This window comes from Camelus ferus, chromosome 1 (assembly GCF_009834535.1).
Source record: "Camelus ferus isolate YT-003-E chromosome 1, BCGSAC_Cfer_1.0, whole genome shotgun sequence".
Classification (NCBI taxonomy): Eukaryota; Metazoa; Chordata; class Mammalia; order Artiodactyla; family Camelidae; genus Camelus; species Camelus ferus.
The window spans coordinates 58,726,877-58,750,649 of NC_045696.1; the positions used below are offsets into that span (position 1 = coordinate 58,726,877).

General features: G+C 52.1%; 1 protein-coding gene across 4 annotated transcripts in view; it reads right to left on the minus strand.

The window, feature by feature from the left end:
- ADCY5 (adenylate cyclase 5) overlaps positions 1–23,773 on the minus strand; it is a 142,737-nt gene that overhangs the window by 116,623 nt on the left and 2,341 nt on the right. The window lies entirely within an intron of this gene.

Genomic DNA, 23,773 nt, shown 5'->3' on the forward strand with positions numbered 1-23,773 from the left:
ATTTCCCTGGGGAGCCCTGGCTACTAGGTGCACTGGCAGGTCCAAGCTACAAAGCACCCCCGGCACCAGGAGCCAGGACCCATGCTGGTCACTCATTCCTACAAAGGCCAGGGGGACAGGTTCACCCAAAGATCCCACCTCACCAACTGGTCTGTGCTCCCACCATCCCAGGTACCCCAGAGAGGGCCCTGCATCCCCCTGGTCCCATCATGATTCCCCAGGAGGACTGCCCTCTACCACACCAACAGCTCCAGTGCTGGCCCCAAGCACAGGCAGGCTGCAGACGGCCCCCTCCATCCAGACGCCCAAGGCCAGGGAGGCAGCGCCCACCCACTTGTCTTTGACTGGCAACAGCATTACCCTGGCTCATCCTCCACGCCTCCTCTTCCTCGCTTGCCAAATCCTGTCACTTTTCCAAGAGAAAAACCTCTCCCTTCACTCTTTCTTCCCACTCCACTCTGCTCCCCAGCCCGCCTCAGGCCTCATCCCACTCTCCCAGACCGGCGTCAGCCTCTTTCCAGGGCACCCCCTTGCCCCGCTACATGCTCCCCACCCCACAGACTCTCCCTGTCCACCCCTTCTAAGGTGCAACTATGTGCTTCTGCCCACAAACCCCACAGGACCCCTCTTACAGCTACATTATACAGACACTCCTCGTGCCAGCATGTGAGGCGTCACCTCTGCCTGCCCCAGGGAGGACCCTGCACATGGGTCACTGGGAAGATTCAGGGATCCCAGACATGCCCCAGTCACTCCAGCTTCTGGGCCTTTGCTTCTGCACTGCCCCCTGCAGTGATGTCGGGGCCTCAGAGGCTCCTTCATGTAGCCCCCCAAGGCTCTTCTCCACTGGGATGGGACATCCCGACTGCCTGCTCTGAGCTCCTCCTCCTCCTAGCCCCCCACCCTAACTCCTGGCTTGCACTTCTTGTTTCCTTCCCCTTGGATTAAGAGTGATTCTGGGCTTGTCTTAGATGCCCACCTGCCCCTCTGCCCTGCACAAATGACAGGCTCTCCGCGGCGAGGCCAGCACCTTCCTTGTCGCTGGATCCCCTTGCCATGCAGACAGAGATACACAAGACCTATCTGTCTCCTCAGATGATACCGCACAGCCCGTTCTTTGGAGGGACAAGGCAGGGGCGGGCTGCCAAGGAGCACCACGGAGGGCCCTGGTGCTGGCTGCTGCGTCGGGAGCCGGCATCCCCCACCCCGGGGACAGGTCTCCGTCCAGCGCAGCCTGATTGTGCGTTTATGAGTCATGGTCACGAGGCCCACAGCAGCTTAATGAGGGACATTCTCGGTACACACACTCACAGACACACAGATACACCCCAGACAGGCAGACCATTTCCCACCTAGAGATCAGAGCTGAAGCCCCAGGGGCCAGGCGAGGAGAGGGGCAGAGATGGTCCCGGCCCACATCCCACTTTGGCTTGTCCTCTGCAGGGATTTATTATCTTCTTTCTCCATTTCCTCCTGCCTGGAGTGGCGGAGGGGGAAGGTAGGGAGTGCTCCAGGAAGCAGCGGCAAGAGGCCTCAAGGCAGGATGGGAGGAGAGGAGGGCTATCTGTACCCCAGGCCCTACAAATGGCTCCAGCTTCATTTACCTGCATGGCCAAAAGCCTGGACCATCTGAGACAGACGCCAGAGGCCCAAGGCCAGCAGAAGCCTGATGGCGGGCCCCCACCCCTGGCTCCCTCAGTTCTAGCCAGTCATCCTCCCCTGGGGTGGCAGGCAGCTCAGGGGCAGCGGTAGGCAGTGGGCCACACCCCTCTCGGACCCTGCCTTCATTTCCTACGGCTGCTTTCACAAAGTACCACAAGCGGGGGGCTCACACCACAAGAGATAATTGTCTCACAGTTCTAGAGGCCAGAAGTCCATGGTCAAAGTGTCGCAGGGTTGGCTCCTCTGAAAGCTGTGAGGGAGACTCTACTCCAGGCCGCCCCAGCCTCTGGCAGCCTCGGGCGCGCCTGGCTTGTAGATGGTGCTTTCCCTGTGTCTTCAGGCCGTCTTCCCTCAATGCATGTCTACCTCTGCGGCCAGATTTCCCCTTTTTCATAAGGATACCGCTCATATTGATTGGATCAGGGTTCTCCCTAATCACCTCATCTAACTTGATTATCTTCAAAGACCCTATTTCTAAATAAGGTCAAAGGTACTGTGAGTTAGATCTTCAGCATTTTTTTGAAAGACAATTCAACCCATAATAGACCCCAAGGGCAGGAGCTGCTGAAGGTACTATTATTGTTCCTACTGAAAGAATAGTAACTATAAAAGAGCTGACCTTCGTGGGCTTACCATGTGCCACATACCATTATAAGCATGGAAAACAACACTAGCCAGAAGTCACTTTTATTATCTCCACTTGATGAGAAAGCTCAGACCCAGAGAGGCTAGGGAACTTCCCCAAGGTCACAGACTTCATGCATGACAAAGCCAGGATTCGAACGCACCATAACAGCCCTGAGCTGTTGCACTATGATAATCATATTGTACAATGTAAGCATCTGTCAGTTCTGGGCAACACAGTTATCATCTCACTAGGATACCTTGTCCTAAATCCAGAACCTGGGTGTGATCCACTCTGACCATCAGATTGAACCACGGAGAGAGTTCTCACAGGGCAATTGCCCCCTGTACCCTGGCTCAAGTCACCACCTAAGAGAGGGAAGAGGCCTGTGGTGGGGCAATTCCTAGGTGAGAGGAGCTCTGAGTCGGGGAGTCGGGGGCAGGGGGCACACGAGACAAATGAAGCCCACTGCCTCCCTTTCTGGGACTGCCCCACCCACCCCCAGATGGGTACAAAACCACACTGTATCAAACCCAACTGCTGTCTTACAGTGGAAGGGACTGACTGATTTGTCCTGAAGGCTTTTCAGTTAATAGGGGAAGGCTGTGGGAGAGAGCTGAGCCTGAAAACCCTGAAACCTGCTGCCTTAAAGCCCCACGGCCGTCCCTGGTACACTAGCCACAGCCCCAGCCTGGAGCCAGGCCCTCAAGCCTCAGCCTTTTCCCTAATCGTGTGCGCTTGTCGATGTTGTTGCTGTTATTATTACTGTTGTAGTAATCATACTACTCCATGTTTCTTCCCCGGCTACTCCGGGGACAGCGCAGACATTAGCTCATAATAATGCAGCCTTTACTGGGAGGCAGAAAACCGTGCAGGCACTGGGACTGCCAGCTTCCTCTCTGGCAGAAAGGGGCCCTCGAAGGGTTCTGCCCAGCTCCTAATATGGCCACACTCTCTCCCCTTCTCTCAGCAAAGTGGCACCAAAGCTGAGCCTACACTTAGATGAGCAGTTAAAGCAGCCAGAAGTTAAAGGGCACGAGATTGTGGGAAAGCGAGGGCGGCACAGAGGCCAGAGGGACTAGACATCTCGTGGATTCACCTCCTCTCGTGGCCTGTCCATGGGATTTCCACGGGCAGTGTGGAAGGTCAGGGTATTTTACACAGATTAGTGCCCAGGGCTCCCAACAGCACTGTGGCCTGCAGAGCAACAGCCCCAAGCAGTCAGATGGGGACACTGAGAGGCAGCTGTGGTCACTCATCTAAGGTAACTGTACACAGGTAGATGGCAAATTAAACCACACAGCCCTGAGTCACAACAGCACATCAGGGGCAGTGAGCTCAACTCATGACCTGGGGGCTGCAACTCCCCTGCCCCCACCCCCACCAGAAGGCCCCGCCGGGAGGGCCCACCTCTCCCAGACCCTACTACGATGGCTTCCAGGCCTGGCGCACCAGCAGCAGGCTTGGTCCCCTTTCTCACTGAGGCCCTGCTCGTGCTGCTGGGACCCCTGACACTCCAGAAGAATTCACAGGCTGTGGCCATTCCAGGAGAGGGGTGAGCACACAAACTAATGAGATGGTCCCTTCTCAAGTAGGGGAGAAAGACTGACACAGATGTATCACAGTCTGACAGGAGCTGGTGCAACCTGGATGCGTAGAGCAGAGAGAATTTCCCAGCTGTCTCTCCCGGGAGAAGCGGCTGGGCTCACCTCGAGGACAAGGAGGTGATACTTCCCTGCACCTCACAGGGAGGGGACAGAGCAGTTACCGGGGCTGCCCTGGCCCTCAGCTCAGGAGCAGGTCACATCAGGCAGCAGCTCGAAGGCACTCAGCCCTGAGGCCACCAGGGCCACTCACCCAGCCCACCCAGCCCACACCCACACCTGCCTCCCAGACTCACGCCTGGGCTTATTAGCACAAACCTTTAGTGCTCAGCTGGCTCTCAGGCTTGTGAAGTCCTGACCCCCTCCCCCAGCTATAAAACCCATCCCTACCGCACCCCTGGGGAGAAGAGGAAGTGGAGGGAAGTTCCGGATTAAGGGGACAGAATTCTTGGCTCTGACTTCCCACAGGGAGGTGGGAAGTTTCTCTTCTTCTACATCCCTGGCTACAGCCGTGTGGCCTCCAGCATTCTACCCTCTTTCCAGACTTTCAAGGTGCAAGGACTAAGCACATTTGCATCCCACAGCCAGAAACTGGGTCCTGAGTCGGGGAAGATGGGTCCTGACCCCATCCTCAGGGAGCTCGCAGTCAGAAGGGGGAGGTAACATCTTCTGCCCTCAGAGAGTTTCCAATCTGGTGGGCACAGACTCAGCCCCTGCCCTCAGGGAGTTCCTAGTCTGGTGGGGGAGACATGATCCTTGTCCTCACGAGCTCCTAGTCTCAAAGGGAGAAATGCAGCTTGTGCGCTCAGCTCCCAGTCTGATGGAAGGGGCAGACCCTGAGGCTCTGAGAAGGGCTAGCATTGAGTCCCAAGGCAGAAGGACCCCCCAGAACAGAGACTCGCAGCTGGCAGTCCCTCTGCAGTAAGTATCCAGTCCTAGGAGTGCAGCGTCTTCCTGCGCAGAGAAAGGGGCCTCGGGGACGAGGAAGGTAGATGGCACATGCCCTAAGAAGGGAAGGGTAGGGCTGGCAAGCTGAGTGGGGGAAAACAGGGAGCCACCCTGGGACTCAGGGCAGCCTCCACTCCAGACCCTGATCCCCTCACTCACTGCCTCGGAGGTGGCAGAAGCATCAGTCCCAATTCTCATATGCGCAAACCAAGGCTGGGGGGAAGGGCACCAGGTGGCCTAAGGAAGCAGGAAGGTCCCCGCTGTTCATTCTATTCTCCCTTTGGGGCCATGCCGGCCTTTGGGAGCCCCGGTGTCAAGGCTGTGGAGAGGAGCGTGGCCGGGGCCCCAGCCTCAGGGCAGATGAGCTGGCGCTGAGGCAAGAAGACTGCAAGCAAGTGTGGGGATTATCTCATGGTGCTCAAGTGTCCACACCGTGCACCCTTGCACCACACACATGCCCTGCACACAGGAGGGACTCACAGGTCTGTCTGCTCTGTGCTAGCAACCTGCCCTCAGAGGGAACAAGTGGTGGCAGGGGCCATGTGCTCGCTGCCCCTCAACTGAGGCCTGTTTCTCCTGATGCTCTTTGCTCTCAGACAGTGGGACCAAGGACTGTTCATCTCACGACCAGAGCCCAGGGCTGTCCCCACCAGGCTGGGAGCTCTCTGAAGGCAAGTTTCTCTCCTCTGGAAGATGGGGGTTTAGTGGGGTGGGGCAGATGTAGGAAGGAAGCAAGGGCTCTCCTGCATCCTAGCAAGGGGCCCTTAGTTCTCCCAGGCTCTCCTGCCGATTTCTCTGGAAAGATGGTTCAGGCAGGATCCGCAGTCCTTTCCCACATGGCCCCTTCCCAGGGCTGAACACCCCTGGGGCAAGAGAACTGGAACGGAGATGCCTTGGGGGTGGGGGGTGTTACAGAGGGATGATGAGCATGGGGAGCGCTGCCTCCCATCACCCCTACGGTCTTGCCTCCACCCTGACTCAGAGAGATCATCCTTTTGGTCATTTCCCCCTTTTCTATCCCACGTTCAGCTTGTTGGGTGCAGGCTGGCTTTTCTAATGGGCTCTGGGTTGAAGGGTATGAGGGGGTGTGTGTGTGTATGTGCATGTGTGCCCATCTGTCCTGGGGAGCAATAATAGTTAATAAATAAGTGAATGACAAAAATAGCCTCAAAGGAGCTGACAGGCAGAAGGCCAGAGTGGCCGGGCGTGGGGCCAACACCCTGAAATGCCAAATGTTAATTTATCCAAAAAAGAAAAAATGTCCATTTCAAAACCGGCTCCATTAGACAGGGTCAGGGGGTGTTGTGGTTTCTGGCTCTGGCATAGCCCCTCCCCACACGTCCCAAGTGCAGCCCAGGCACAGGGGGCCCCGGGCTCAGGGTGAGGGTAACAGCACGGGGGAGAAGGGGCCCAGTCAGGGACACACAAGGTTACGGACGGGCAGGAAGCCGGCAGGCCGCTTCCCAGCAGTCCTCCAACAGTCCACCCAGCTGGCCAGCCCTGTGTCCAGTCCCAAAGGTCCAGCCAGCTGGGGGAATGTTCTGGATATCATCACAGTTCCTTGCCTTGGGCAAGGGCCCTAACGCACCTAGACGCTCACTTGGGGTGAGGGACTTGGCTCGATGTCCTGGTTGTCACTAGACCTCAGCTAGACCCTCACCTGACTTCTCTCAAGCCCTTCTCCACAAGCCTGACCAGCTCAGCATTCTTCACCCTGAGGCCTCTGGTGTCCATGGATGGCTGCCTCCCTCTGGAGGATCTGTGCTGGCCACTTGGTGGCCACCAGCCAGAATAAGGGTGGGGCAGGGGTGGGGGGAAATCCATGACCCAGGATCTAGCCCTTCTTCCACTCAGCCTTCTTTTTTGGATGTAATACAATGTTTTCTACTCTGTTTACTGCCATCCAAACACACAGGTTCTCAAGAGAAACACTAGGCTCTTCTGTAATGTGTGGGAATTTAAAAGCTTATGCTCAACAAGGACAGACCCCAGGTTGTTTATGGAGGGCGATTTCCTTGGCAGTCCCCTCCTAAATGCTCTGCACACATCACTGCCTGGAACGGTCAACACAGCCCTCAGGGGCAGCGATTCTTGTTATAACCCATTTTGTGGAGTACACTTAGGCTCAGAAAAGGCAAGAAGCCTGCCAAGGAGAAACAGCTGGGACATAGCAGAGATGAGATTTGAACTGTGTGGGCACAGAGAACACAGCCATGAGGGGGTGGAGTCCCTGCCGGGGGAAGCCACACTCTAACAAGGGAGGGGGAGCGGGTAAGCAGGGAACATGGGGTTAAATGCGCACTTTGTCAAGTGGTGCTTGAGAAGGGACAGTGTGTGGAGGGTGGCAAACTGGGTCTGCAGGATCACTAGGAGCTCTGCTGGGGGTCAAGGTGGCCAGGATGCCAGGGTCCCAGAGAAGGATGAAGTTCTCAGAAACTTGACATCTCTAGGCACCAGGCAGAGGGCTGGCTGAGGTGGGGGTTCCCAGGCTCTAGAGCAAGAAGGAGCTAGAGGGCTGAATGTTTGGGTGTTTAACACCTAGGTAAAGGTGGGAATTCGAGGGAAGAAGGCTGACATGGGATATTTAAAGCCCAAGAAAAGGTAAGGAGGGTCCCTGGGGAAGAGGTGTAAGCGCCCGTCTGTCCGCTGGACTTGGGAGGTCAGAGCCCAGACGTGGAGCCAGGCTGTCCAGTTTATGATGTGAGCTTGGGCAAGCACCTAACCGGCCAGGCTCAGTGTCCTCATCTATAAAATGAGGGTGACAACAGCAGTGCTTACCTCATAGGGTTGTTGTGGGGATTCAGTAAGTTAACAGAACAAAACAATGCGCTTAGAGCAGAGGTGGGCACACAGAAGGCACAAGGCACGAGTCTGCTCTTGAGGGCGGGGTCTGCAGCGTATTCATCTTGGTTTCCCAGGACCCAACACACGGTAGATATTTGTTTAACAATTCAGTCCAACAAACATCTAACACCAGTACCTAGTCAAAGGGGAACTGACGTGACAAAAACAAAGCCAATTTAGGGACGACGATGAATTTTGTTTTGGGATATGATAGGTTCCAAAGAGCTGGAGAGACACTGGCCAGGAAGCTCAATGGACAAGGACCCATGACCAAGGTTAAGGCGGGAAAGAAATGTCTGAGGACCGCGCACGGCCTGGCTGTGTGACTCTCAAGTGAAGTCCTTTCTTATTTGGTCCCAGTGCCCCGATTAATGTACACAGCGGTCTCTCCCAGATCACTTCCTAGCTCCTGCCCTCCAGGTTAGAGTCTCTCCCTGGTCCTCTCTCCCTTGCCTTCTCCCAAAAGCCTCCTCCAGCTCTGCCCACTGAGAACCACCCGGCACAGGCCAAGCAGAAAGGCCCCTCCTGCCCTCAGTCTAAGCATCTCATTCTGCCTTCCCCAGCCACCTTGTGGTGAAGTCAACACAGAAACCTCTGCCTCTGTGGGGGGCCTGGCACCCCCCCAGGCCCCATCACTTCAGAGAAGTGAGACTCTGTCAGCCTCAACCCTTTCTCCACCTAGGGAGGCACTGCAGAGTGGAACTGTGTCCCTGGGGCACCTGCCTCAAATCTGGGGGGTGCCTACTTAAGATGCAGGTTCCTGGGTCCACCTTAGACTTACTGGATCAGACTCCCTTGACAAAAGGGCACAGGAATTGAACTTTCAAACAGACTTTGTGGGGAATTCTTGCACACACTGGTTTGGGAGCTGCCGGCGTACCAGCTGTGAGTATGAGCTCTGAGCCCCTCTGAGCCCCTCTCACCCCCTGAAAGTACAACTTTACCCGAGTCTCTTCCTTTCAGGGCCTCAGTTTTCTCATCTATAAAATATTCTCCTTAAAAAAGCAGTACCGACCTAATGGGAGATTACGAGGGTCAATTAAGTTAACAAGTGCTCGGCATTGTGCCGGGCACACAGTAAGTGAGTGATAACTGGCAGGAATTGGCAAGATTGTCTTATCTTTAAGTTGGGCATCTCAGAAAGGCAGGAGGTTTCCATCAGATGGAATATTCTCCCTGGGGAAGAACAAAGCCCCTCTTGCCTCCCTATGCCCAGGGCCCCAGGGCTTCATCAGGACAATGGCAAAGGCTGAATGGAAAAGAAACAGAGATGCTGTTCCCAAAGGATGGCCCACCCCATGCCAGGCCGGCTATCAGGACACCTCCAAGTCCAGAGGAGTCCCCAGAGGAAAGGAAGGAGGACACCCCCTCCCCAGTGAGTGCCTGTGCTCAGCTCCTCCCCAGCCGTGGATGGAGGCACGATAAGAACCCTCTTCTCCCCAGAGCAGAACCCCAAGAAGGCACCTGGCCCCACCCACTCCCACCTCCCAGTCAGGTAGCTTCCCCAGGCTTTTCTACTCTGGGGGCCTGGGGATGCCAGAGTTCACATAAACATGGAGAGAAGTATCTCTGAGACTACCTGATACCCATTCCCTGGAAGCTGGACGACAGGGAAGGAGCAAGTGAGAGAAGTCAGTGTGTCATGTGCCACCTGTGTGTGGCCAGGCCAGCGGCTTCTTGGCTTCTGGGAAACCCAGGGCTCTGTGTTTCTGTGCTCTTTACTGGGGAAGAGAAGGCCCCACCCCAAAGCCACACCCAACTGCCACAGGTCCTCTGAGCTCACCTGTCCACAGCTACTGTCCCACTCTCTCGGAGGTGGCCCTCTTAGTTTAATTACAGCTGGGGGTGTGAAGACCCAGCGGGGGTCTCAGAGTCGGCAGCTCAGCCTGCAGAGACTAAATCCCCACACATCACGCCAGGGCCAGCCTCAGCCCTTCTCCCCCACCTCTCAGCCAAGTCTGCAGGTGGGAACCCCTTCTGCCACCTCTCCCAGCGCCTCCTTCTTTCTCCCACCCCCTCACAGCACAGAGGCTGCAGCGTCTGCCCTGAGACCCTCTTCCTGCTCCACAGCGGAACCCAGAGATGACCCTAGGGGAAGTGTGATGGGGCAGTCCATATCTTTTCATTCCCTTAACAGAAATCAGGTCTGTTCTTTAAATCGAGGCTTCAGGTGATTTTCCTTTGACTTCTAGAAGATACAGAGTAAAATTAAAGAAAAGACTGAAGGGGTGTGGGGGGGTGTAGCTCGGTGGCAGAGCGTGTGCTTGGCATGCACAAGGTCATGGGTTCAATCCCCAGTACCTTCATGAAAAAAGAAAAAAAGAAAAAAAAAAGGCTGCAGGGGAATGCAAGCTGGAACCAGTCTTATAGTCCTGGACATGACAGGGAACGGTCTCACCTGGGTGACATCGCCAGGGGCTGCTCTCTGACACCCAGGAAAAGATCAGAGGGTGCCACCACTTCAGATCCAGCAGGAGTTCTCTATAGACCTGTTTGCCAGTGAAATCACCCCAGAGGCCTCCGAGGGAGAGGATTTAAATCAGCCCCACAGACATCAGGTGGGAAAGAAGCAGAGGCAAGCAACACCCCACCCAGGGAAGATGTCAAATGGTGACTAACTGGCTTTTCTAGGCCATTGTCGCCAATGCCGGAGAAATATTCCACTTTAAAAATAAATGTAAAGCGAAATCCAAAATTAGCTCTCCCCAGATAACCCCTTTCCAAAAAAGATCACACCGTAATCCACATGTGGCCATTTGTGGAGGATTTAACCCAAGGACGTTTCCCTGTCCTGGATAGGCATGCTTCCCAGGCCTCCACCCTACACATCTGGCACCTTTCAATCCTCCCAGTCCTCAGATGGACCCCAGTTTCATGTGCTTCTCTCAGTCCTCCTGGAGCACGAGTGCGGCAGCAGGATCTTTGTACTTCTTGACAAAGGTGCTAGGAAAGACGCAGCTTCAAAGTGCACAGGAAGGAAATTTTCTCAGGGTGCAAGCCCCATCTCTCCATCACCCTGCACATCACTTTTCTTTACTCTCTTAGTCTTTGCCACACACACTGATCACAATACAGACAGGTGGGGCATCACTAACCATATAATTCCCTATGTATTTCATGAGCTTAAGAGTCGAAGAAAAAGTAATGGTGGTATTAGCGCTAGACTAACATTGCTATTTACCTGCTGTGTAACTCTGAGCAAAGTCATCCATTTAACAAATATTTATTGAGCATATACTACAAACACTCTAGTTGGAGGGAAACTCACGAAGATTAACGTACAATTTCTCCCATCCAAAAGGGAAATATTACGTAAAAAAGAGAGAAAGGAAGAGTTAACACCGATCAATAGGCATTTGTTTGTAGCTAACAGGCCATCAGGAATGCTGAGTGAGATCTGTGGCTCTGCTAAGGTGGCCCCGCCGAGCACATGGTGTGGCAGTCATTTTCTGTAACACTCTTGTAGTCATTATAGCCCTGCACTAAGCCGTTTATCGAGCCACATTTGGGGCTAATTGCTGGTGATAAGAGCAACATAAATATACCAAGCACCAGCCTGGCCTGACAAGATTTTATACACCAACCACCAACCACGTTTTCTTCCCCTATTACACGCCTGCAATAATTTTTAGTGGCCATCACTCTTTAATGAATCACCACGATAAACCCTTTCGATATAAACAACTTGCCTTTCAATAGAGCCATAAATCAGACTCTGCATCATCCACGTAATCCCTCTGCTGGTGAAGAGAGGCTCAGGGCAGTCGTTCTCAACCTCAGCACACAGGAGCGTCACCAGGAGCATTCCAAAATGCTGATGCCCAGGCCCACCCCAGATGAGCCTGGATACCGGGGTTATGTAGAGACTCCTAGATATGCCTTCACTTCCTCCATCGTAAGCACTGTTGGATTACTGGGGGTTAACCCACCCAGAAAGCTTAAGTCTCAGACCCCTGGGCATTTGAGGTGAAATACAGAGCTGACACAGACACTATAATCCAGGAGAATCAACTATAAGGAAGTATACAATGCACTGTGAGAACTGTTTCATGGGATTGCTTTGAAAAGAATGAAGTATACTGTACCACAATAAAGGTGTTTAAAAAATAAAAGTATACTGTTTGGAATCTGTGTAATTAACCCTGCTCATATTTATTGTCCTTACAGTTTAACTTGCCTCCTGGCGAGTCCTGAGGCCTTTCCCCCACCTTACAGCTGGAAAGACAGAAGTGGGAGGACTCAGGGAGCAGGAAAAGATACCAGAAGAAAGCTGAGAAGAGACGGGACCAAGGATGGGGTGGGAGGCAAATCAGGACAAGAGGGGCCCTGCCTGACATCACCTGACAGACCAGTAGGACACTCAAGAGAGGGAGGGCAAAGATGGAAAGCAGTTTTTTCTAAGACCAAGCCCCCAGGCACAGAGCCCCCTGCCGGTGGTCCAGGGAGGGCGCACCATGAGGAACCCCTCTCTGCCAAGAGTCAGCATCCCTTGTGGAACCAGAGAATGGAGACTGTCTGCCTTCTTCCCACAGTACTGGCAGGGGGGGTCCGCAAGGCAGGAGCACTCAGTCAAAATAGCTGAGTATTAAAACAGACAAGGCCCCTGTCCTCAGAGAACTAACTGTCACATAGAAAGAGGGATACAAACCAGCATGAGTGCCACAGAGAAAAAGAAGAGGTTGTTTCAGAGTAACTCAGATGTCAGATGCAGGGTGTCAGCTGTTGCAGAGGCAGGACCCCTCTCCCTCAGCGGGGAGGGGCACGAGCCTGCCCTGCTCACCAGGGATCCAGCTCTGGCCCGTCTCCCTCAGCAACCTCTGCAGCTGAGATGCCAGGGCACTTCGGAGCTGGTGTTACCCCCCGGGAGCCAGTCATGGGGTGGATGGGTCCCTCCCAGGCAGTATGGTGAAGTGCTTACAGGAAAAAGGACTTGGCCAGAGGAAGACTGGAGACTTGGGCATGTTATGTGAACAAATAGCTTTCCTGTCCCCAAAAGAAACTGTGAAAATAAAATCTTGAAAATCCACTTGAAAAAGAATGGCACTTGGGCAGGAGTTACATTTTCCTTTAGTTTTCTTGAGAAGAGTGACAAGGATAGAAGGGGATTTGAAGCAGGATGCTTGGGGTACTTTTTATGATGTTGATGGTTGTGGGGAGCTGGGCTTTAAAGACATCCTGGAAACACATGAGAAAGTGCTAAACTGCACATCTACTAGATGCAACTCTGCAGAAAGACCCCGGGCCTGACCTCCAAGAAGCAATCCTGATGTGTCCCCAGCTGCCTCCTCCCTTCCCACCCGTTCCACCTGCGTCACCAGAAGCCTGGATATGAGGTGGCCTCACGCCCAGACCTGAGCTATCCCGGTGTCACATCTAACCCGGCTCCTGGGTCTCAGTCCCTACTCACCCATCCATAAGACCACTCAGGGGCTCTTCACAGGTAAACATCTGATCCCCGGTGCCCCAGGAACACGTCAGTACCGCTTTCTCTCACAGCATCACTGCAGGCTCAGGAAATGACAAATCATTTAATGCCCATCTGAGCCAGACACCATGCAGGAAGGAAGGCCATTGCAAATAAGAAACCACACCTTCCACAACCAACCAAGAAACTGCTTGAGGGCAGCGGGGCCTTCTCTGGTGGGCTCTGGGCTGGGTCCAAATGTGAAAAGAGCACTGGATTTGGAGTCCGAGATCTGGATTTGTATAGCAACTCCTCTAAGTTAACTAACTAGCTGTGTGACCCGAATGAGGTCACTCAACCTCTCTGAACCCCTACCTCCTCTTCAACATAATATCAGCAACACAGGCCTATAACTATGAGCGCCCTCACATGCCCTGCCTTGTCTGGGCACCCACAGCAGATCCTGTGAGTCAGGAATTTATTATCCTCAGTTTACAGAGTGGGAACTGACTGAGTGAGGGGAAGGCAACTCAGTCAGGGTTATATCACCAGGGATTTCTTCTGAGCCCCTGGGCCCCAAAGCCAACATCTGCATCTTCTTAACTCATCAGCTCCTCAGAACCGTCATGAGAAGCAAATACGATCAAACAGGGTAAAGTGCTTTGTCATCTATAAAATGCTAATCAAATGTCAAAGTATTTGAATCTTTTGACTGATATGTAAACCATTGTCTAGTGGACAGAATGTCACGCATTTTTCAGAACCAGAAATTTAAAATTATATATATATATATATATATATATATATATATATATATATATATATATATATATATATATAATATATATATATAATATAATATTATATTATATATATATATATTGTTTTTTAAAATCTCACATCATTCCACTAGTCCAGAAACCACTTCTGCTGTGGACAAACACATGTTATCAGAATAGGAGTGAGAGGCCAGGCAGGACTAGGGTTCTGAGTCTGCCATAGGGTTCTGCACCTGATCCATGTTTGCCTCAGTAAGTGGCCACTCCCCTCCCCAGTGTCAAACCTGGGTTAGAATCCTCAGTGTTCCTCCATCTCTCAATTGGGTTTCCACTAGAAAAAGATCCTGAGGCAAGGATTTGAAAGAAGTGGTTTTACCTTGGAGGAGAAAGAGAGAAAGGAAGGAAAAGAAGGAAGGAAGGAAGGAACGAAAGGAGGACGGAAGGGAGGGAGGAGGGGGAGGAGTCACAAACATAACCTAAAGACCAAAGATACCCCCCCAGAAAGAAAGACCTAGCCCGCCTCCCCGACGCAAAGAACTCACAGAAAGCTGAACTTCCCCAAACTCGTCCCCCCCCCCCCCCACTCCCCCCCCCCCCTCCCTCCCCCACCCCCCCCCCCTCCCCCCTCCTTCCTTCCTTCCTCCCTCCCCTCCCTCCTCCCTCCCTCCCTCCCTCCCCTCCTTCCTCCTCCTCCGTCCTTCCTCTTCCTCCCTCCCCCCCCCCCCCCCCCCCCCTCCTCCTCCCTCCCCCTTCTTCCTTCCTTCCCTCCCTCCTCCCTCCCCTCCAAGAACCTCCTTCCCCCCACCCCCTTCCTTCTCCTCCTTTCTCCCTCCGAAAGAAAGGCGAAGGGGAGAGAGGGAGGGAGAAAGAAAGAAAGGAGAAAGGAATGTTTTCAAGCCTGTTACGACCGTGGGACTGTGGACAACCAGGGCAGAATCCTTCTGCAAGTCTGGGAGCCAACACAGCAAGCTTGTCTTAAAGTTATATTCCTCCTATGCCAGGGCCAAGGGAGCAGGGGTATTTATCCACCAACACCCAACAGTCATTGGTTGAGGGCTGCTTTGGGGATGGTAACTCCCTCCCTAGCACTTCTGACCTGCCTCACAAGCAGGCAGAGAGGCTCAGGGCCAGAGAAAGCCCTCAGGTGCTGACAGCTGGCAGTCTGGCTGGCAAAAGCGGAAAGGTACATGCCCAGGGAATATGGGCAGGCACTGAACCATCTGCTATGCTCACTCGCTGAGTGACCTTGGGGAAGTGACTTACCTTCTCTTATCCCATTTTCTGCAGCCCTGAAATAGGAATTAAAATGTCTTTCTCATAAGGTTGGTATCAAGATTAAATGAGGTCATGTGTGTAAGGGGTTAGTCCACTGCCAGGCTTGCAATAAAAACTCAATATATACTCATTGTTTATAATCGATATTCTTTAAGGGCTTCCTCCTTTTGGAGAGTGGGGGTGGGAAGGAAACAGAAAATGGGGGGAAGGATGATCTGAAATAGCCCATCACTACTTCCCCGTGGGCAGCCATACCCTCAGCACATAGACCCCAGCCCCACCAAAGGTCATTATACAGAAACACAACTTGCTTCAATGTCTAATGACAGCAGAAAACCCTAAAAGAAACTGAAACTAGATAATGGAGCACCTTCCTGGTCCCTTTCAGCCCCATCATTTTACCTTCTAAAGGATTTCAGATGCAGATGGGAAATGAGACTTTAAAACAGGCAGCCAGCCAATGCAGGCAGGGCGATCTCTTTCTTGAGGAAGGAAAGCCCCCCAAACAAATAAATGCCCCCATCTAGATGACTTTGCCTAGGCTTACCCCAGAGGCAGGGAGCTGGACCCTGAGAAATTTCAAAGATCCACCCAGCCCCTGAAGCAGTGTGTTCTAAAGTTCAGCAAACACTTATGCTCCCGTTATGTTCCTTCAAAAACTGGTTCTGGCGGGGAGGGTATAGCTCAGTGGGAGAATGTGTGCTTAGCATGCACGAGGTCCTGGGCTCAATCTCCAGTACTTCCATTAAAGATGAATAAATAAATAAACCTAATTAGCCCACCCAAAAAAACTGGTTCTGGGGTCAAATATATTCGAAAAATCTTCATGCAATAGCCCCTCTTGGCAAATTCTACTACATGTTAACACATTAAAAGCTTTAAAGTTCTACAATAAAGAATTCCATTTAACCCAGTATTTCCTAAACTTATTTGACACAGGACTGAATGTGTGTATGTGAAACATCTATTAACATCCCTCCAAAGGACAGTCAGTGGGAGAGTCTGGGCTAAAGGCAGTGCTGGATGCTGGACCCGGGCTGAGTCATCTTTGAAACCTCATGGCCTAGCACAGTGTCTGGTACACAGTAGGCACCTAATAAATGGTTGTTGTCTGAATGAATAGGGAGAAGGCTGAAAGAATGACTTAATAATAGTTTTCAAATCTGTGAAGGGATATAGTATCGGCAGTGCCAGGCAACAGCTCTCTGTTTCCAAGAAGGCACACGTTTTAAATTGCAGCAGGAGGGATTTTGGAAGCCCTGCTCAGAGTTTAGGATTACAATCCACCAAAATAGGCTTCCAAGCTGAGCTGCATCGCTTCCTTCTGTGGAGGTGTTGGTCTAGCACTTCAGCACAGCCGAGAGCCTGTGTGCAGCCGTCCACCCACCCCACCACCCGTTCATCCATTCATTCAAACCCGTACTGAGCACCTACTATGTACTGGGCACCGAGGTCCCTCAGGACCCCTTCCAAAAGCCAAGTGGGACTGCAGTGAGCTGTGTGGTAATGCCCAGAGAGCACCTAAGGGGAAGGGAGAGGGGACCATCCAAGAGTGAGGTCAGGAAGCTTCAAGTCCAGAAGCAATGCTCATAACCCTCCCAGAGCAAGAAGTGTGTGTGTGTGTGTGTGTGTGTGTGTGTGGAGGGGGTGGGGGGGGTTAAGGCTGACACATGAGGCTGGCTTAAAGAATAAAGCCACTACTGTCTCCTTGTGTTTGTTTGTTTACCCCCCTTTTCTTGTGACTATATCCCATTGTTCCCAGACAGCATCCCTGCCCCCACTTCCAAGCTTTTCCCCTCCCCATACTCACAGCTCCAATCTCCTCTGCCTTTCCTTACACCCTACTTCTCCTCCTTCAAAACATCTCCAATTCCCTACCACTTGTCTACCCCCGATCTCCTCATTTTCCACGTTCTCTACCATCCATTCTGGAACTGGAGTATCCTCAGTGTTTGCCATATTCACATATCAGACAAATGAATAAATAAACCAGACCTCAAACTAGGGTCCATCTTTCTGCTGACCACCACCACCCTCAGCCACTACCACCACCAATGATGAGCCACAGATTGCTTTGCTTCAAACAAGAGTAGGGGGTTGGGAATGCCTGGGGGGCAGGATGAGAGAATATGGGTCCAGGTCTGGGCATCCTTCCCATCCTATTTCACCATTACCAATTGCCTTCAACTCTGCATCCTACATCAGTACATGCACCAGCCCCACCTGGACATCTGCTAATGCGTCTGCAGGTCTGCAGTGACTTTGCGTCTTTAAACGGAGGCTGAACTGGGCATGACAAGAGGACACCCCAAGAGACTGCAGAGGCAGTCATGCTGTGGCAAGACACGAAGCCACAGAATCTGAGGGTTGGGTGTGACCTGAGCAGTTATCTTGGCCAATGATCCCAAACCTAAGAGTCATCAAGATCAGCTGGAGAGCTTTAAACACTAGATCCAAGCTGTTCAAAAAACAGATCCCTTCCTGGGCCCCACCCCAGACCTTTGGAAGCAGAGCCTTCCATTTCCTCAGTAAGAAGCTTGACAGATGGCCATCCAGTCCCCCTTGGACACAGCCACTGACACAGCTGGCTACCCCAGGAGCTATCTGTTTTGATGGCTGCAACCCCAAAGGCTAGAAAGTTATCTCCTACCTGGAGCTGACATCTGTCTACTGTGTTCACCCATTTGCCCCAACTGTGCCCTTGGGAGCAACCGAAAATAAATCTAGTCCCTCTTCTAAGACCTGACCACAGGGATTGCAGCAATAAATAACGCCCTGTCAGTTCCTGTGTCTCTGCTTTCTCACCTTGCCATTCTGCTCTCCTCCCAGGTAACTATCTCCCATCCTTTCCAATGCTCTCTCAGAAGGCAGGGCTTCCAGTCCCCTTACCAAAGTGGTACCCTCTCTGAATTCTAGAATCAAACATAGTATTTCAGTTGGGGCTTCAATCTTCTCATGAACTGGATATGCCCATAGACCTAACCAAGACCCCACTGGTCTTTTCTGTTAGACCAAAATGGAGTTCACAGTCCATTAACTAGAAACCCTCAGATTCTGTTCACAGTGTTGTAGAGAGATCTTCCCTGTCCTGCATTTAGACACTGCTTGGAGAGAAGGAGGGGGAAAGTAGGGCTTTCCAATTATCTTCATGGAGTTTTGTATTTGGGAGAGAAAATGAACACCGATCCTGCCCTCCATTAGCGAGCTACCCTACCTGATAAGCATGGATGGAAGAGGGATACACTAAAGGGTGACTTATGTAACTGTCCCCACAGCATTTATGGGCACAATTACACGGGAGCTCCTGGAGCACACTGTTTCCATTTCCAACACTGGCGATGCTCCTGGGAAGTTAATGACCGCGAGCTGGACCCACCACAAGATAAAGTTAAGTCAGGTGCCAAGCGGGCAGCCGTGGACTGGAAGACACCCAGCAAGTGGCTGGTACAATCACAGGGAGGCTCCCACCTCGGTCCACCTCCCCCTACACCCGTCCCACCTCTGGCTGGGACAGAGGTGGGCGCTGCGTTCTCAGCTCTTGGGAGAAGAAAAGGCCGGGCCCAGCATGGGCCACATCATAGCTTCTGCTGCCCACCACACCCTCTGACCGAGCGGCTGGTGGCCAGGCCCTCTCTGCCCAGGAGAGCTTCTGTCCAGGCCTTTTACACGGATTTTTACAACTCTTCTGTGAGGCTGGGCAGGTTTCCATGATGGAGTTTAATACATCGTCTGTGTCCTCTTTATAGACAAGCGTGAGCATTCCACAGCACCCGGACCTCATGCTCTTGCTCCTGATCAAAACTTAGATTGAATTGTTAACAATCAACATTCCCGCAAGTACAGTGGCTGATCGTTCTGCTCCTTGGCTGGGCCTTGGACATTCCTGAAGTCCTCCTCACAGGAATCCAGGCACTCCTGGGATCCAAAAGACACCCCCCTCTCCAGAAGCCCTGCTGGACTCTCACCCCTAGAGGCTTCTGCTCCCCTCCAAGCACCGCATTCCCGCTGCACAGAGAAGGAGGCACCATCAATGAAAGCAATTAGCAAATATAATTGGGAAATACAATTAGTGTTGCGGCAAGACTAGCAGACCCTCCACAGCTACAAACTCTGAGCCAGCCTCCCGCCCCAGCCCGCTGCTGCTGCTGGAGTTCACTACAGCCTCATTTCTCTCGTTCAGAAGTGTGGGTGATGGGGAAAGTAACTGGCGGCAGACGATTCCCAGCATCGAGTGGAATTGTGTCCTCTCCCACACCACCCCGGCGGGCAGGGAGACAGCAGCTGCCAGTAGCACACACGGGGCAGCCACGATGACCCACCACACAGGCCTCTGGGCCATGGTCCAGAGCAAGGAGGCGGCTCTCCGTGTGGCTCCCCAGATGGTGAACAACTTGAGGTTTTGAAAGGGAAGAGTAGGACTCCATAGGGCCAGGGGAGCTGACCCCTCAAGTCTGCCCCCCAGCCTCATTATGGAATGGGAGGCATGTGAGCCAGAGATCAAGGTCAGAAGGTCGATCAAGGCCCACAATCAGAAAGAGAAATGACCATGGCAAGCCAGCCACCAACCAAGAATAAACAGCCGTGATGATCTCCTTTCAAAGGCAACACAAAGGTTTCCCTGGGGAAGCAAACCACCTCCATCACCCAGGCTGGCCCACAGGACAGACAGATAGCTACACACACACACACACACACACGGATGCACATACACACTGAGGCCAGCCCACACGACAGACAGATACACACATGCACACACACACACATGCATGCATGAACACACTGGGGCCAGCCTACAGGAGAGACACACACCCACGCATGGACCCACACACCCAAACCTCCACAGCCACAATGGTGGGTTCTTGGTTTGCTTCCCCATCCCCATCCATCCTCAGACTCCTCAGTACAGACACTCACACGTGCTTATAGTCACAGAACATCACGCAAACAGCACCTGTGCCTTTCTGATCTCTGGAACAACTGATGACAGTTGCGGGTTCAAACAGGCACAAAGGACGAAATGCAGGAAATCACCAAGTTTCTCCAAAAGGATTAGGGGGAAGAGAGGAAGGAACTGAAGATAGCTGTGTGGGGATAGGTTGGCCCACACTGCAAGGGCCACCTCTGACAGCTCTCCTGTGCTCACAGGGACCCACATCGGGTCAGAATCTTCTTTTCTGAAATCACGTCAAACTCGTTTAATGGGGCTGCAGAACAAAAATACCCCACATGTGAACAGGACTCTACTTTTCAAAGAGCTCTCCCATCCATTATCACCTCCTAGAGAAACACTGGACAGTGAAGATGCTCATCTCCTTGGCCAAATGACCACTCACCCTCATGGAGACCAAAGATGGTTTTTCCAAAATAATCTTTTAATACCCAAGCATATGTAATAGTTGTCTGAACGTACTTGTTTGTGTGTGAGTGCAAGTAGAGGCTTTATGTAGCAGAGTGGGATACAGTCAAACAAAAATGAGGTTGCCATAGCAACAGGCTCCAGCATCATCGCAGCCTATTAACACAAGTGAGGAATGTGTTTGGCAGATGCTCGAGTGTTATTTATGGTATGGGTGTAGCAGAGGGACTTCTAACAGGCAAAGAAGGAGAAAAAAACAACCCTGTGACGCTCCTACTGTACCCCGCTGAGGAGACAACAGTGAGACGAGCACAGAAGGCAAGGCTGAGGCTGCAAATGGAGAGTAAGAGATGGGAAAGCAGAAAAGCAGGCAGGCAGAGGAGAGGAGAGATGGGCAGAGAGCAACAGGGGACTGGAAGGGGAGGAAAGAGAAGGGACATGAGAGAGAAAGAGCAAGGGGAGGGGGATGGATACCAGAGGAAGAGCTAGAGGCAGAGATGTAGCAAAAGGAAGAAACATCATTCCCCAAAAAGGGCTGCCCCACCTTGCCTCTCAGCTCCCTCAAGTAAAAACCATCAGGAGGCAACTGATAAGATACTAAATGTTTCTCCTCCTAATTGGAGCAAAGGCAGAGCCCCAAACATAAAAGGCACTTGGGAAGAGTAAAATACCCAAATCAGACACTGATCTTGTTGAAGATCTGGGCCGTGGGAGCAAAGGGGCTGGTCTCCCAGGGGAAGTGAAAAAATGCCAACACAGTTTCCTGAGGGCCTACTATGTATCCAAGGCACTGTGGAGGGAAATTCCCAAAGCTCCAGCATTAGAAACCACACGTTGTGGCTCCATTTCCCTGGATGTGCATCTTCATCAAAGAAAAGAACAAGCCATCCTCCAACACCTGCCACTCCAGGGCAGCCTGAGGCGGTGGGTCACGCTGGATGGTCCCACTAATACTTCCCCGCAATCCAGCAGGGTTTGCTCAAGAAAGACAAAGGTTTTTATCAGACATAATCAGAAAGGTAAATCAAACGCAAATGAAAAAAGATCCAGTTTTCTCTCAAGTCAAATAGAAAGAATGTTTGTGATGGTGGCTCATTCCCAACAAGCTCAGCTATACTCAGCCCAGCAGGTCATGGGAAGTTAAGTGCAAACCCACCCAAAAGCCTACAAACAAAGGAAGTTCTGAAGACCACAATGGGTAAAAGAAGCATGGAGTGGGAGGTGCTAGAGGTGGGGAGAGAAGGGAGAGGAAATGGCCTGAGGAACTAGAAGGGGAAGTCAATTAGACACTCTGTTGCTGCAATGGCATCTTCATGCTAAGATGGAGACAGAGTATCCCAGGTCCAGCACTCCTGTCCTGGGATCTGACTCCAATCTCCTGAAATCACACATCCTGGATTGCCTAGGGCTGTAATCAGACCCTGAGTCCCAAGTCTGGTACAGAAAATACCCTGAATGATCCTGGAAATCTCTGCTGCTCCATGTGGATGACATGCCATTCCCTCTGCAGAAAAGCTACACCCACCTTAGCAACCTGCTTCCCATTCAAGCCAGGAATAACCCCCAAAGATATAATACTCATATGATAGTCTGGGTCCCCAGGTCAAAAGATTTGGAGCTTTTATAAGCACTAACAATAGTACCTAACTTTTTAAAACCAGTTCTCAATAGGTTTCTCTCTCAAGTTCAAAGCTCATCTCTAAAGATTTTTTTTTCCTTCTGATTCCAGATCAGAAAAACATTAACTTAGTATCAATAACCCCACCTACTTCACTCATTGGAACACAACTAAATTGGCAAGCAGTAATTAAATTCCCACTAAGTCCCCTAACTTGTGTTAGAAAAAGAGAGAGGGTGGAGAAGGAAAAACACATACACCTCAGGATTCCTGCATCCAAGGAGCTTACGTTGGATGGGGAACAAAACCAATGGGCACTGGAGAATAAGTAAGCGCCCCATCTGTGGCTCTGACTCCATTGTTGACCATGCATTAGAGGGAGAAGCCAGTATAGCTGGAATAAAAGATGGGACTCCTTGCAGGAGGTGAGGCTTCAGACAGAGGGGTTGGAACTGGAAGGGGCATGCATAGTGCTTTCATTTACTAGACAAGAAAGCTGGGGCCCAGAGAGGTGGCAGGTCCCCTCCCTCCCAGTCACAGAGCACCTTGGAGGTGCAGCTAGAGCCTAGCACCCTGAAGCCCACACTGTCCCTGTGGGAGAGTACCAGACCCAGGAAGCCAGGGGGCACAGGAGAGCCCTCAAGGAAGATGCAGTCCTCAACAGGATCCAAGTCTGAGGAAAGGCACTAGAAGTGGGAAGGAGGGAGGCAATGACAATGGAATACAATTGAGAGGTTCTGTTAGAGGATGCAGATGCCCTAAGAGAGGTCGAGGGCACAGTGGGATCTATGATCAAGAGACTAGCCTGCAGCAAGAGCCCCCTTGACTCTCACAGCCAAGCTGCACTGCAACCAAGTAGGCTCAGCAGGGGCCAATGGATGAGGCCCACGGAGCTGCAGACAAGGGAGAAAGGGTGCATGTCAGAGGAGCTGGTCTCACCCAGGGTCGCCATGGCCAGCACACATCTCTCCCACAAATCTTTAGGGGAGTCACCAGTTAACTAGGCAGAAGTTTTATTTCCTCCTGAGCCCACTGTTCAAGGCTCACGAAACCAGTCCCAGGAGGGATTAAAAAACAAAACAAAACAAAACAAACCCCACTACGAGCAATAACTAGAAGCACCCACGGGAAAGGGTCGTGACATCCAACACTAGCTTTCAGTTCAGGCCAGGAGGCGGACTGTCACCACACACATTACAGAGGTTCCTTCCACCTTTGCTGAAGGCAGCTTTTTGGCTTGGGGCACTTTGGCAAATGAAAAAAACTTGTCAGTCCTCCCTCAAGTTCAGAGATATCTCCAGTTCCCAAACCCCCAGCCTCAGACAACTGGCAAGGTTAACATTTCTCCTCCCTAAGACTGGGTAAGGGGCACCCAGGTTCTCCCCTCCCCAACCCTCTATCCAGGACTGAGTTAACAAACCAACAGTGGCTCTTAGGAGGGAGAGAATTCTACAGGGTCCGGCCACTTTTGTCAGGAGACTTTTATACACTGGGACAGAAGCACAGGAAGAGAAGGGAACCTCTCCATAGATTTTCTCCTCCAATCCTCCTTCCTCATTAGCATCCCCACAATAATGGCTAAGACACACAATACAAGAGCACTCTTTTTGTAAACGAAGATACTAGGGCTCCGAGGGGGTTCCAAGGCTGAAAGACAC